The following is a 12953-nucleotide window of genomic DNA, read 5'->3' on the forward strand; positions in this document are numbered from 1 at the left end:
GAACAAAGTCAACAATGCAATGCGTTCGAGTATTCTTTGCGAGTACCTCTTTAAAAAAGGTTACGCTTGTTGTAAGTTTTATTTTTTGTCAAAGAGGGAAGTGTTATAAGTCGTGTTACATTGTAATAGCTCATTACTCTATGTTGCTCCTTTTGTACTTTATAAGCAATGACTTGCAGTTCGTTCTTTGTTTTTTCTTACTAATGGATTTTGGAGCAAAACCACTAACTCGCTCTCTCTGATTTTGGCCTTCATAAAGAGAACATGTAATCTGTGAATTAAGTATTGTGTGAAGATAATAAACGTTATGTTGAACCAGTAGAATCTGTAAATTTATTAATAAAGCCCCACTTGCAACTAAATAATTAATTAAATGGATACAAATTAGAATAACGCTTGCTTGGCTGTTGTAGAGGGGTCAAAGGAAGAAGAGACATACGACTGCTAAGGTGTAAATAAGTGCGCAATACTGATAAAGATAAATTCCGAAATTATTATACAAAGGGTGGCTACACTAAATAAGAACAATGGACAACAATGAAATTTTGAAAAGTTAAGATACATGTAAAAGGTAGAAAAATCAAAGATTGAGTAAATTAACAAACATATGACTTTTTTAAAATACATTTACAATGTTCCTTTAAGCACACACACACACGCACTAGTGAACCATCTTCAGCTCGCAGTCTTCTCTCATCTCTTATCCCTGAGGTCGACGGACTCCAAGTATCGTCCTCTTCATAATCCTCTTCATAATCCCATTCATATCCTCTTCATAATTCTTCTCATTAGCTGATTACCGACAGGGTGTGTGGCTTATTGGCTTTCTTTTCTCAGAAGTCAGCCCTACCAGTCATCACCTAGCTCGCGTTAGCTGGGGAAAGAATTTTGAAATTTATATGCTACGGCTTAACTAAGTTCACACAAACTGGTTGACTTAGTGTAATTCTAAAAAAGTGAAAACTTGAATCACCTATCGTGCTTTTTTTACTTTAGAAGAGTAAAAAATACTGAAATATGTAATTCAGGAAGGAAAAAAGTGTATTTTATAATCGCGATTCAATCAGTGATAGCTTAACATGTCAAGTAACTGTAATGGCCAATCCACACAAGTATCATTAACAAAAATCAACGATTAATATTGCCACGTATGATATATGCATATCACACTTGAAGCTGGTACAGTTTAGTTATTGTTATATGGTTTTAATTTTCTATTTCGGCTTGGAACAAAACTATTTGGTATACACTACAACTACACCCAATCCAAAGATAGACTTTATGGAGTACTCCAAGTAAACTTAATTGTTATTGAATCCTTCCCAAGATTAGTTCCCTTGGAGGAATTGGCCCTTAATTGGAGGGACAGATGAACAATGAATTGGTAAACTTGGGGTTTAAAACAACCTTTTACATCTGTTAGCTTTGATTAAATATTTTTCTTCTCGTTGAACATTCTTAGAGTTTGACTTATTGTAACAATTGAATCCTATGACATCCTGCTTTCATTAATCGTTAAATGGCTTTTTAATCGTATGGCTTTTATGTAGAGAGATTCGAAAAACAAAGAGAGTTCTTGCTAAAGTAACCTGTACCTATTTCGTCAGAAAATAGGCTTTAATACACTATTTCATGGCTTTATCTTGTAGTAAACATCTTTCTTGATTGATTGGATTTGAACCCGAGGCCCTCAGAACAGGAATCGTATACTAACCACTATACCTGACATTTTAAACGTATAAACTTACATAACTTACGTACAATAGTATGATAATAGCTTACACCAATTGCTTAGCTATTGAAATAAACGATGGTGTTAAATTAAGGTCAAGTATTTTAAGTCGAGTTCAAGCAAGACATTTTTATAATTAAATGTTTTATAACTACAACTTGTTTTAAAGAATTCATCTCCTAACACGATTAGGACAGATGGTTATGCTTTTGATCAGAGCAGGTTCATGATGAGATTAAACACCAGATTATGCATAATGATCGTGAGCCCAATAATCACAACACAAACATTGCAATGATGCTATTGATCATTGTAATGAAGTCGTTGATCATTGTAATGATTTAACTCAATGCACTAACTAAAGTGTCATTTGCAAACTGTTTCTGCTTTCCATATTTGTAATTCTTTTTAAATTGACCTGCTGATAGTTATCAGACCTAAATACACTTAATAATTATTTTGAAATATTATACTATAATTATACTATGTTTGAGCTATTGTTTTATTCTCCAGTATTTGGGCCGCAGTATTCAGTTCAACCCCAAAATTTTTATCCAGAGTTTTTTTATCCAGCTAGGATAAAAAGTCTTCGAAAAATTCTTAGTTTGGATACTGGTTTAAAAATAACTGATAGCATTCTATACACAATATATGTAAGGTATTTCAGTGTATATTTGGTTAATCTTGGGTACTGAGCTATATAGTGTACTTGATTGATAAATATTGGTGAGAAAATTATATTAATTTGGAAAAATAATAGTCGAATAACCACTATAGGAAGCTCTACATGTATTTGTATAAGTATTATTTTCCTGCCCCACCCTGTACAATATTGTAGAAATTGATGATCATAATCCAAGCATAAACAAAAGTATACTGTGTTTTACTGCGTAAGACTCAAACAAAAATTAATTAGACACTACAATTTAATTAGGTTACAATTAATTAGATTACAATTTTTCTTCGTTTTGTACAAATAAATAAATAGTTATGTACAGAAACTACGGATAATTGAAGCTTACAATCTATATTTTTTAATAGTTTTAGAAATTTTTGTAAATAGTACACTTAGAACATTATTTTACCAACTATTATTATGACGTATTTTTGTAACATTTTGTAACATATCTAGAGGTATTATTATTATTTTTTGTTGATGTTGCACCTATTGTAAGTTTAAATAAATGATTGTGTGGGTGTACGCCCTACAACAGCTGTTAGAGATTTTACAATTATGCACACATTATTGTGTTGAGATTGACCTGTTCGTTATCTAATCTATGTATATACATCTATCATATACGATTTTGCAGATTTATTTGTGTCATTGCATGTTTTATGGACAAAAATAATTGCCCTGTAAGACCACTCTACCAAATCTTTCGAGCAATTTCTTAGTTTACAGGTGATTTGGTTACTAGCTCATAAGAGTGTTTCCTTTAATTTGAATATTTTTGCATACAGTATAAGACAAGATTGGTTTTATTGAGGTTAGTTTTCTCATCACAGTGTAAGTCACACAAGTAAGTATATACTGTACATATAAAACAAAAAACTAATCTATTATACTACTGTTATCTTTTAATCAACTTTTAAGTTAACAAGTATTCTTTTACTTTCATTAGGTTTTGAATAAAATGCAAAACAATGAAATCTGAAGTTTTACTCAAAACCTAATGAGAACAAATACTGTACGATGATTTTATAAAATTCATGGTTTGACAGATAAAACGTTATTCCCATGCCGGGAATCGAACCCGGGCCTTCTGGGTGAAAGCCAGATATCCTAGCCACTAGACCACATGGGAGCTTATACTGGTTGCTGGCATATCACCTATTTTTATTATCTTGAACCCACTGATTATTCATCGGATGCTTTAGGAGCAGGTTATGTAAGCGTAAAATAGTATTATTTTACTTGCGATTATTCTTTAATTATAAAGTTATACTTAATATTACCTGATGCCAGGTTATGTAAGAAAAATAGTATCATTTTACTTGAAGGTATTTTTGAACTATTGGAAGTAATATCTATTTGAAGTCAATCATATTACCTGACCTAATCAAATGTGTATAATACAAATGTTGGTATTATGATGATGGGAAAAAAACAAAATATTTAAAAATATCATTGGTAAAAAATATTGGTAAAACCGTTAACCGAATACAGTACTGTATAACAAAGCAATCAAAACAGTAATAAAGTTTGTTGAAAAACTGCTTTACTGAGGATTTTTTTCGACACATATGTGATACTGTACTAGCTATATTTGCAGGCCATAAGTTGCATGCTATTTTTCATTTTCGAGCAACAATCTTGTATTGTTAATGAATCAATTATATCTTAAGATATAAGCCATAAGCTATTAAGAAAAAAATCATCAATAAAAGGTGGCAAAATGTTTCGGCCTTCGGAAAGTATTTTACACCTAAGGCCAGCACATATGAATCGACCATGATGTCATCTCCAGACGCCTTCAAGTGAGGTCAAATACTTTAGTGAGTCAGAAGTTTTGGCCTTTACCTTGGTAAATGTAAGAGTTAAATATTCGGGAAATAATACTTATGTAAATTCCAAATTAAAATGGAAAGTACACTAATTCTTGTAGGGGTTTCTTTTGTTTGCTAATTGCAACTATGATTATTACTCAACACTTAAGTTTGTCATGTTTAAGGAAATATTTTTTATAAAAATCTAATACGCCAAATGGGGATTATCTTAATCTACAGGTTTGCTGCGACGGTAGTAATTGTTTACATTGTGATTGGTTTATTTTCATAATAGAATGACATTTATGTCAAATAGCTGTTAGCCACATGCTACACCCTGTTTGACTTCATAAGTATTAACATTGATTATTGGATAAGACGATTGGTTGGTTAAGGTAAGCTGAAATAAACAAAACAGAGTGCAGTAATACAAACAAATAATCGCAAATGATTTTAATAAGGTAATAAATTGAAAGAAGAACATACAAATAAGTACAGATGAGGTATTTTTTAGATTAGGTATATGGAAAGTTCCCTTTAGAAAGGAATTACGACCTTAGGGGACAATTTATGAAATAATGGATAGTTTTGCGCAAGGTTGATCGTCATGACGAACATTTTAAGTATATGGTTCATGGAGGTGTGACTTGCAGTTTTCTCAAAAGTTCATGGGTACTTTGGGATTTATACATGGATACATTTTTTATTCTTTTCCGTCTACACGCAGTATATTTACCAGTAATTAGGAAAATAGCCGCTAGCTGTTCCATGATTGCTAGAGCAGAGACAAAGACATTAAAATAAGGAAAATAGAGTTTTTAATTAAAAAGTTTCTGTTAATTTTCTGCACCATTTAAACAGCGGCTGTTCCTTAAAATATGACTCTTACTTTACTACTGACAGAGAATTGCATTCTTTTGGCACGGGATTAGAAAGTCAGAAATGATTATTTAATAGCTATTCTCATATTGTCCGTACTATCAAATTTAAATGTTTCACAAATTTCATGAACTATTGTAAATTTAAAACATTTAAAAATTATATTATAAATTTTTCAGTGTCTTCACTTTTCCACCATTTATTATTTTCATAAAGCTGCATGGGTAATATCTTGCCTTAGACGAAAATGTATAAAAATCGTTAATTTTTTAGCGATTTTCCCGCCAGGGAAGAGGAGAAGTAATGTATTGCGGGTTACAAGTATTATTTTTTTTGAGGTTTGCAACCTTGCATTTGCCCGTCTACATGGACTAACTGCCCGTGCGTGGAAGGTATCCAGCAAAGCAAAGGGTGAGCAGGTACAGTACGAAGGTGAACTGTACTGATAAAATGTTCACGGCAGTGACCAGTATTCGAACTCACGACATCGCTGCCTAGGGCTTGAAGTCCGTGACGCTACAAACTGAGCCACCGACTCCCCTATTATGATTGCTATTATGATGTTGTTGGATCAATATGACATTTTGAGGTACAGTGGTTCACATTCCTCTACAAATATGACAGTGTTTTTTACTGTCGCAGAACGAACGGAAGATAAATAGACGTTGTGTCAGGCCTACACGTTTCGGAAAATGAAACGTCAAAATGTCACACATGACTTGTTTGTAAGTAGTTTGTGGAGTTGATACTTTAATCTGCAAGAAAATTGTAAGTTTTTTCAAAACTTTTTTTACATATATTTACAAGTTTATATGTGAGTTCCAGCACGGTAATTGAAGAAAACAAACAATCTTCCTTAATAAAATTTTGAAACAAGTATAAGTATTGAATTAAAAAACCAAAACTCGGATTTCGTACAAAATTATAATATTTTTACTTCCTCATTCATAGTATATTTATTTCATTACTAGGGAGAAAGGTGACTATTTTCGACCCGATTTCAAGTTTAAAGAGGTCGAAAACTTAGCGAGGGTCGTAAAACACATTTTCCCCATGTGATTAACTCTATTTGTTCGTCATATTGCAATATTGTTTAACAAACTAAGCTAAAAAAGAAAATACTTTTCGTTCAAATATAACCTATTATAACGACTTTCAACGTGATTTCAATTTTCATAATGCAAACAAGTAGATTTTTAGTAAGTGATAAATAATTTAATCTATTACGATTGTGTTAGTGTACATTAAAATATCGATGTGTCGTACTATGAAAAGGATACAAACAACAATAAGCTACTACTGATTATATCTATAGATAGATAATTTAAATGCATGCGATTGCATACAATCGAAATTTACAACTGTGTTTTCAAAAACTGACTTTTACTCTCTAAAAACTAAAAAGGCATTTTACTCACTAAGGAGTAACATAGTTACTTGACCGGCAACGCATGTATTAAAAACGGCTGTTTTCGCTACAATATGATGAAAAATACTTTTAAATCTTCAAACCAGCTTACGGAGTCAACTGTATTCAATTGTTAGAGAACTATACATTATATTTCAACGCCTTTTGCTATCATGGTAAGTGTTAAAATTAGTACGTTATTTTCCATAATAACAACGTAATATCCCACATATCCGTTAAAGCAGATAATCTTAGCATTTATAGAGCCCGTGATATTTACCTTAAATTTAATTTAAGGGGGAAAATGTTTCTTGTCTTAAACACGAAGAAAAACTTTTTTACTGTGAACCGGTTAAAACTAAGATTCTATATAAACAGAAATTCCGAATATTTTCCTAGTCGTTTTGTGCTGAGGATATCATAATTTTGATTTTTTAGTTACTACCACTACTATGAATCTCTATATTTATACAGCCGCATGTCTATTCTAAAATTATATACAGCCGCATGTGTAACTCACTGGGGGATACAAATTCTAGACCACTTCTTGATTAGCTAGAGACTTGAAATTTTCGGTGTTTTGTAGGTCTAGTGCCCAAACCCCCGGGAAAATTCCAAAAAGTGCCATTTTTAAATTTTAACCCCCCCGAAATTAAGGGTTTCCCCCCCATGTTATTCTTATGGGAAATAGCATTGAATATTGCCGACTTTGGCAAGCTCATCTGAACCATTTAGAAACGTAGTAGAGACTTCAAATTTGCGTAGTATTGTAGTGTGAGGTCTTACAATACCGGTGGAATTTGCAAAAGTCCCATTTTCAAATTTTAACCCCCCCCAAAATCCAAAATGGCGGACCTCTGAAAACGACAAAACACGTTTTTTTCTACCGGATGTAGCTCGAAAACGGTAAGAGCTAGAAAAGATTTGAAAGTATATTCAGGAACAGGAATTAAATTTTATACAAAACCCTCTCAGGCGTTTTCCATAAATCGCACTCCTTCAGCTTCAAAAAACGCCCTACTTTCAAAATTTGGTAAATTTTTATTAAATTTTTACCGGTTTTCGCCATGTTTTCATACTTAAATAATTTTGTTTTTCAAAACTTATTATTGCTTTGTATTCTCCTTACTTTACTTTAAATTTTACTCATTACATGTTTTTTGGTAACTTTACTCCTTGACCCCCAAAACTTAATTTTAATCTCAAAATTTGAAGGTTTTTTGCCACTTTTACAAGCCCCATGTTATTCTTATGGAGAATAACATTGAAAGTGGTCGACTTTAGTGTGCTCATCTGAACCGTTTAAAAACGTGCTAGAGACTTGAAACTTGGTATTATTGTTTTAGGGGATCTTATATTAACGGTGAAATTTGCAAAAGTCCCATTTTCAAAGTTTAACCCCGCCAAAAATCCAAAATGGCGGACCTCTGAAAACGATAAAACACGTTTTTTTCAAACGGATTTAGCTCGAAAACAGTAAGAGCTAGAAAAGATTTGAAAGAATATCCAGGAACAGGAATTAAATTTTATACAAAACCCTCTTGAGTGTTTTCCGAAAATCGCACTCTTTCGGGTTCAAAAAACTCCCTACTTTCAAAATTTGGTAAATTTCTTTCAACTTTTTACCGGTTTTCGCTATTTTTTCATACTTAAATCATTCCTTTTTGCAAATATTATTATTACTTTGTATTCTCCTTACTTTAGTTTAAATTTTACACGATACGTGTTTTTTCGTAACTTTACTCCTTAACCCCCAAAACTTAGGTTTAATGTCAACATTTGAAAGTTTTTACGAGCCCCATGTTATTCTTATGGAGAAAACATTTACCCCATAAAAACCACCATAAGTCCCCGTTCCCATGGTTCGTTCATGCTATAGATTTACTCTGGTTTACTTAAGGTTTTATCCCCCTATCGTATTTACAACCCCCCCCCCCCAAATATTAAATCCCCCCAATGTTATTCTTACAGGTGCATAAGTCTTAATCACGTTTACACATTTCTAGATTAACTGGATATCTGAAATTTTGCATGATTGTAGATCTTGCGCCCTTTCCGAAAAGTGACATTTTACAAATATAACTCCCTCCCCCAACGAAATATAGAATCCCCCCCCAATGTTATTCCTACAGGTGCATCGGTCTAAATCAATTTTACCCACTTCTAGAATAACTAAAATCTGAAATTTGGCTCAATTGTCGGTCTTGCGCCATGGCCCATTTCTATTTACCCCCTACCAAAAAAGGGGGCCTGGGGGCGGAGCCCCCAGCGAGCCAAAGGCGAGTTTTTAAAACATATAAGCTTACTAATTACTTAGATACATCATTATTCAATTTGCAAATAGTACATTCAATTAAACATCTTTTGCTATTATATATTTTAGAAAATTTAACACCTCAATGTACCTGAATTAATTTGAACTCCCAACAAATCTGGTTCTAAGAAGTTACTTTATAAACTTTATATGGTACTTTTAAGATAATTAACCACTTGGGAATTTAATGTGTTCACAAAGGAACTGCACAGTTTTAAAGTTGTTCTGTGTCTAGAGTAATTTAGCGTGTTCCTTGATTATTCTAGGTTTACTAGTTTAACATTTTATAGGACATTAAACTTGGGATTTTAGAGCTAAATAAAAAAAACATAAATAGCATTTAAATATTTTTAAATAAGTGCAAGTGCAATTTACCTCTCTTATGCTATTCTGATAAACGTGAAAAAATTAAGCAACCTTTTTTTCTCTTAATGATTATTGTAGACAGTTTTCATTATAATTGGTAAAAATAAGTTTTCACAAAGTTTTGGGATCTTAAAATCCGATCTCGTCTTCAGGTCATAAAGTATCAAGAGTTTACTGGAATGGTACTCAAACTAAACCGAAGTTGGGAGACAATAGATACCACTTAGAAAAGAGTGCATTAGCTGAACGCAAATAAACATAAAATTGCTTATAAAACAATAAGAAAGTAACCATGTAGAAGAAGCACATTTAAAAACAGTATAATTGTAATAGTAAGTCCAAAAATGAACTTCTAATAAAAGTCGAATTCTCTACCTCATAATTACACATTAGTATATTAAACTTGGCCTACTTGTTGGCAAAATAAACTTCTAAAAGGCGTTGTTTTATGAGAGTGAATTGAACGCTAAAAGAGTAGTGATCCATTATTTAGACAATTTTATCAATTAGGTACTGTTATTACATCCATCACCATAGGTACAGAGTTTGAATATTTCATGTGTAGGTTGCAAGATTGAATGCCTTCGGTCTGTTTACCGCAACATATTATTCATGATGACGTTCTTCTTCTCCTCCCGTAGATCGCTGTATCTACGGGAATCCAAATAAATCAAATCAAAATAAATTACTTTGGGTTTGGCGTATCAGTTTTTGTAAAAACATAGATTAAAGGAGTAGACATATCTACATGACAATGTTATCTATGGTAAAATGGTTAGAACATGGTATGGATCTTTAACATTTCCTACTAAAAGTTTCATATTATTTATTAAATTACAAAAAGAAATGTTGAAAAGAGGAAAATCTCGAAAGAAAATTAACATACATAATATGTAAGTAGATATAATATGATGGTTTTACCTCACTTTCGGCGTTTTAGAGGCACTTTTAGGGCACTTTTTATAGGGGAAAAATGAGAAAAATTAGTGGCTCATTTTTTTGGCCACTTTTTTAAAGACCCAGCTCTCGACCTATACACCCCTATATAAACTTTCTACTTTTTTAATACTAAAAAACACGTCTGGAATATGGCTCATTTTTTTGGCCACTTTTTTTAAGACCCGGCTCTCGTCCAATACAAGCCCATACAAATGTTCAAACTCCATTAAAATTTCAAATCCACATCCATTCCTATGTATATTCTCAAAATCATGCGAGGTTTGTGCGTGAACTCGGGCACGCTTATGGCTTATGACATGCTCCCTTGGACATCCTTAGTGGAAATCCATGAGTTCTGGCTACTTGGGAACCCAAGCCATTTGACATACAATGAATCACCCTTTCTCCTAATTACCTTCTCTACCAAATACATGTCCTTATACTTGGTCTTTAACAACTCCTCTGTATAGAAGCCTCCCCTGATTATATTGCCATTTTCATCTTTCAAGATATAAGTCACAGGCTTTGTATTCTTTACTTCTGCTATTGTAAATAGTTCCCCTGTCCAATTTGGAGTATAACCTTTACTAAAAACATGTTTATACTTGGAAATCCTTACGCTATCACCTACCTTATATCTTGGCTTTTTAACTTGCTCTACTTTAGAAGTCCTTTCATGCAACCTCTCATGCACATATTTACTATTCTTAACATTTACTTGGTTAGGCTTCATTCCTATAGATCTATGCACTTTATTATTATATTTTCGAATTAACTTTGGAAGTAAATCCAACCATTTATAACTCCCCTGAGCACTAAATTCCCTATATAACCAATTCTTTAAAGTTCTCTGAAACCTCTCCACAGTTGCAGCCTTAGTTGTAGAAAATGTGTGATAGTGATTAATATTTAATTTTTTCATTAGTTTGCTAAAATATTGATTAAAAAATTCTTTTCCATTGTCAGATTGAATGTTTTTAACCCCCTTTGGTAGAATGGTTTTAATGGCTTCTGTAACCACTAACCCTGTCTTATTCTTTAGTGGAGCAGCATAAGCTTTTTTAGAAAATGTATCTATTAAAGTTAAAATATATTTATTGCCAGAATTTTCTCTAGCATAGTTTTGCATATCAATTAAATCTATTTGTAAGGTTTCGTTTATACCCAATACTTTAAAAGACCTTCTAATGAAATTCTTTCTTGCAGGCTTATGAAGTTCGTATGCAATTTCATTCATTTTTTATAACATCATCCTTTCCTGTAACTCTAAATACATCACCATTAGCCCCAATCAATAGATTATCTTCCATTCTTTTAAATACATAGTTTTCTGGTATATATGGTCTATTATCTATATACTTAAATCCACTCAAAGATGTGGGGTCAGCAACTAATAAATCAGGATTATATTCCATCAAATTAAATTTTTTTTCTCCATATACAAATTTTGATCCATCGTAATGCATAGATTGTGACATTAGACAAATATCATCCAAATGTTCCCCCTCTGGTAGATTTCTTATAAATAGTTTTTTGGCATCCCAACATTTTTCTTTTTTATCAAAAGTTATAGTCTGTTCTTTTATAACACAGTCAGTTTCATCAATGGCAGGTTTAACACGTACTAACCTTTTATTATAAAAACTCCAATAGCCTGCTTCCATTTTTGGAACTTGTGAAACATTCACAGCATCTTTACTATCTGTACCTTCCATCAAATTACTAATTTTCTGTTTCTTTGCATTCCAAACACCATTCTCTGATTCTAAAAATTCATAATTATTATCGTCTTGTACAAATTTACCATCTTCTTTTCGTATTAAAGTCTGTTGTAAAGTGGGCACATCATCTAAACTTTCACCCTTTTCTACATTAGTAATTTTCCGTTTCTTAGCATTCCAAATACCATTCTCTGATTCTAAAAATTCATAATTATTATTGTCTTGTACAAATGTACCACCATCTGTTCGTATTAAAGTCTGCTGTAAAGTGGGCACATCATCTAAACTTTCACCCTTTTCCACATTAGTAATTTTCTGTTTTTTAGCATTCCAATTTTTATTCTTAGATTCTAAAAACTCATATTTAGTTTTACCTTGTAAGAAGACATCACCTTTTCTAGTTAATGTCTGTCCCAAAGTTGATACATCATCTACAAACTCCCCATCTTTAACATTACCAATTTTACGGTTTAAACCATTCCAACTATCGTCTTGTAAATTTAAAGTAGGTTCACTACTAGCCCTGGGTTCTGCAGGCTTATTATATGGATTATATAAACGATAAAATTTATCTATAAACATATTTTTATTTAATAAATAATTCCACTTTCTCTCAATTCTTCAATAATGGAATCTATTTCATTATCCACTCCTGAGTTACCGGCTTGGCGACTTAGCCAAAGAAGTCTTAACCTATCTACAAGCTCATTAGGATCATCCCAATAAATATAGTCTATTTTATTACCAGTCACTTGTCTCAAACCTTCACCAACAGATTTAAAAAGAGGTTTAATTATATTAAGATATTTAGTATGTCTATTACTTGAAATTGGTGCACCATCTTTGTAACTCTTTAAATGTCCATTTGTAGCTTCCAAAATTTCTTTATAATTTTGCAAATCAGCCGGAGTATAATCCTCAGGTTCTTTTAAAGTTAACAATTGCCACAAACCTTTTGTCCCCTTGTAGGTTTTATTTGCAATTGTAACATCATCATTGGCAATGTCAACTTCCTTATTTCCAATAAAAAATTTATTTGCTTCTCGTCTAATACCATATGTAGTGTCTGTCATACTACTTTTACTGAGGTAATTTCCTAAATAG

The 12953-nt window shown here is 32.2% G+C and overlaps 1 non-coding gene across 1 annotated transcript; it reads right to left on the reverse strand.

Moving 5' to 3' along the window:
- Positions 1-3468: 3468 nt before the first annotated feature.
- Trnae-uuc (transfer RNA glutamic acid (anticodon UUC)) lies at positions 3469-3540 on the reverse strand. Its single transcript has one exon. It is a non-coding gene; the product is annotated as a tRNA-Glu (tRNA).
- Positions 3541-12953: the final 9413 nt, after the last annotated feature.

Source organism: Macrosteles quadrilineatus, unplaced genomic scaffold (assembly GCF_028750875.1).
Source record: "Macrosteles quadrilineatus isolate MER2022 unplaced genomic scaffold, UCM_ALF_1.0 Scaffold_1__1_contigs__length_201487025, whole genome shotgun sequence".
In the NCBI taxonomy this organism is placed as follows: Eukaryota; Metazoa; Arthropoda; class Insecta; order Hemiptera; family Cicadellidae; genus Macrosteles; species Macrosteles quadrilineatus.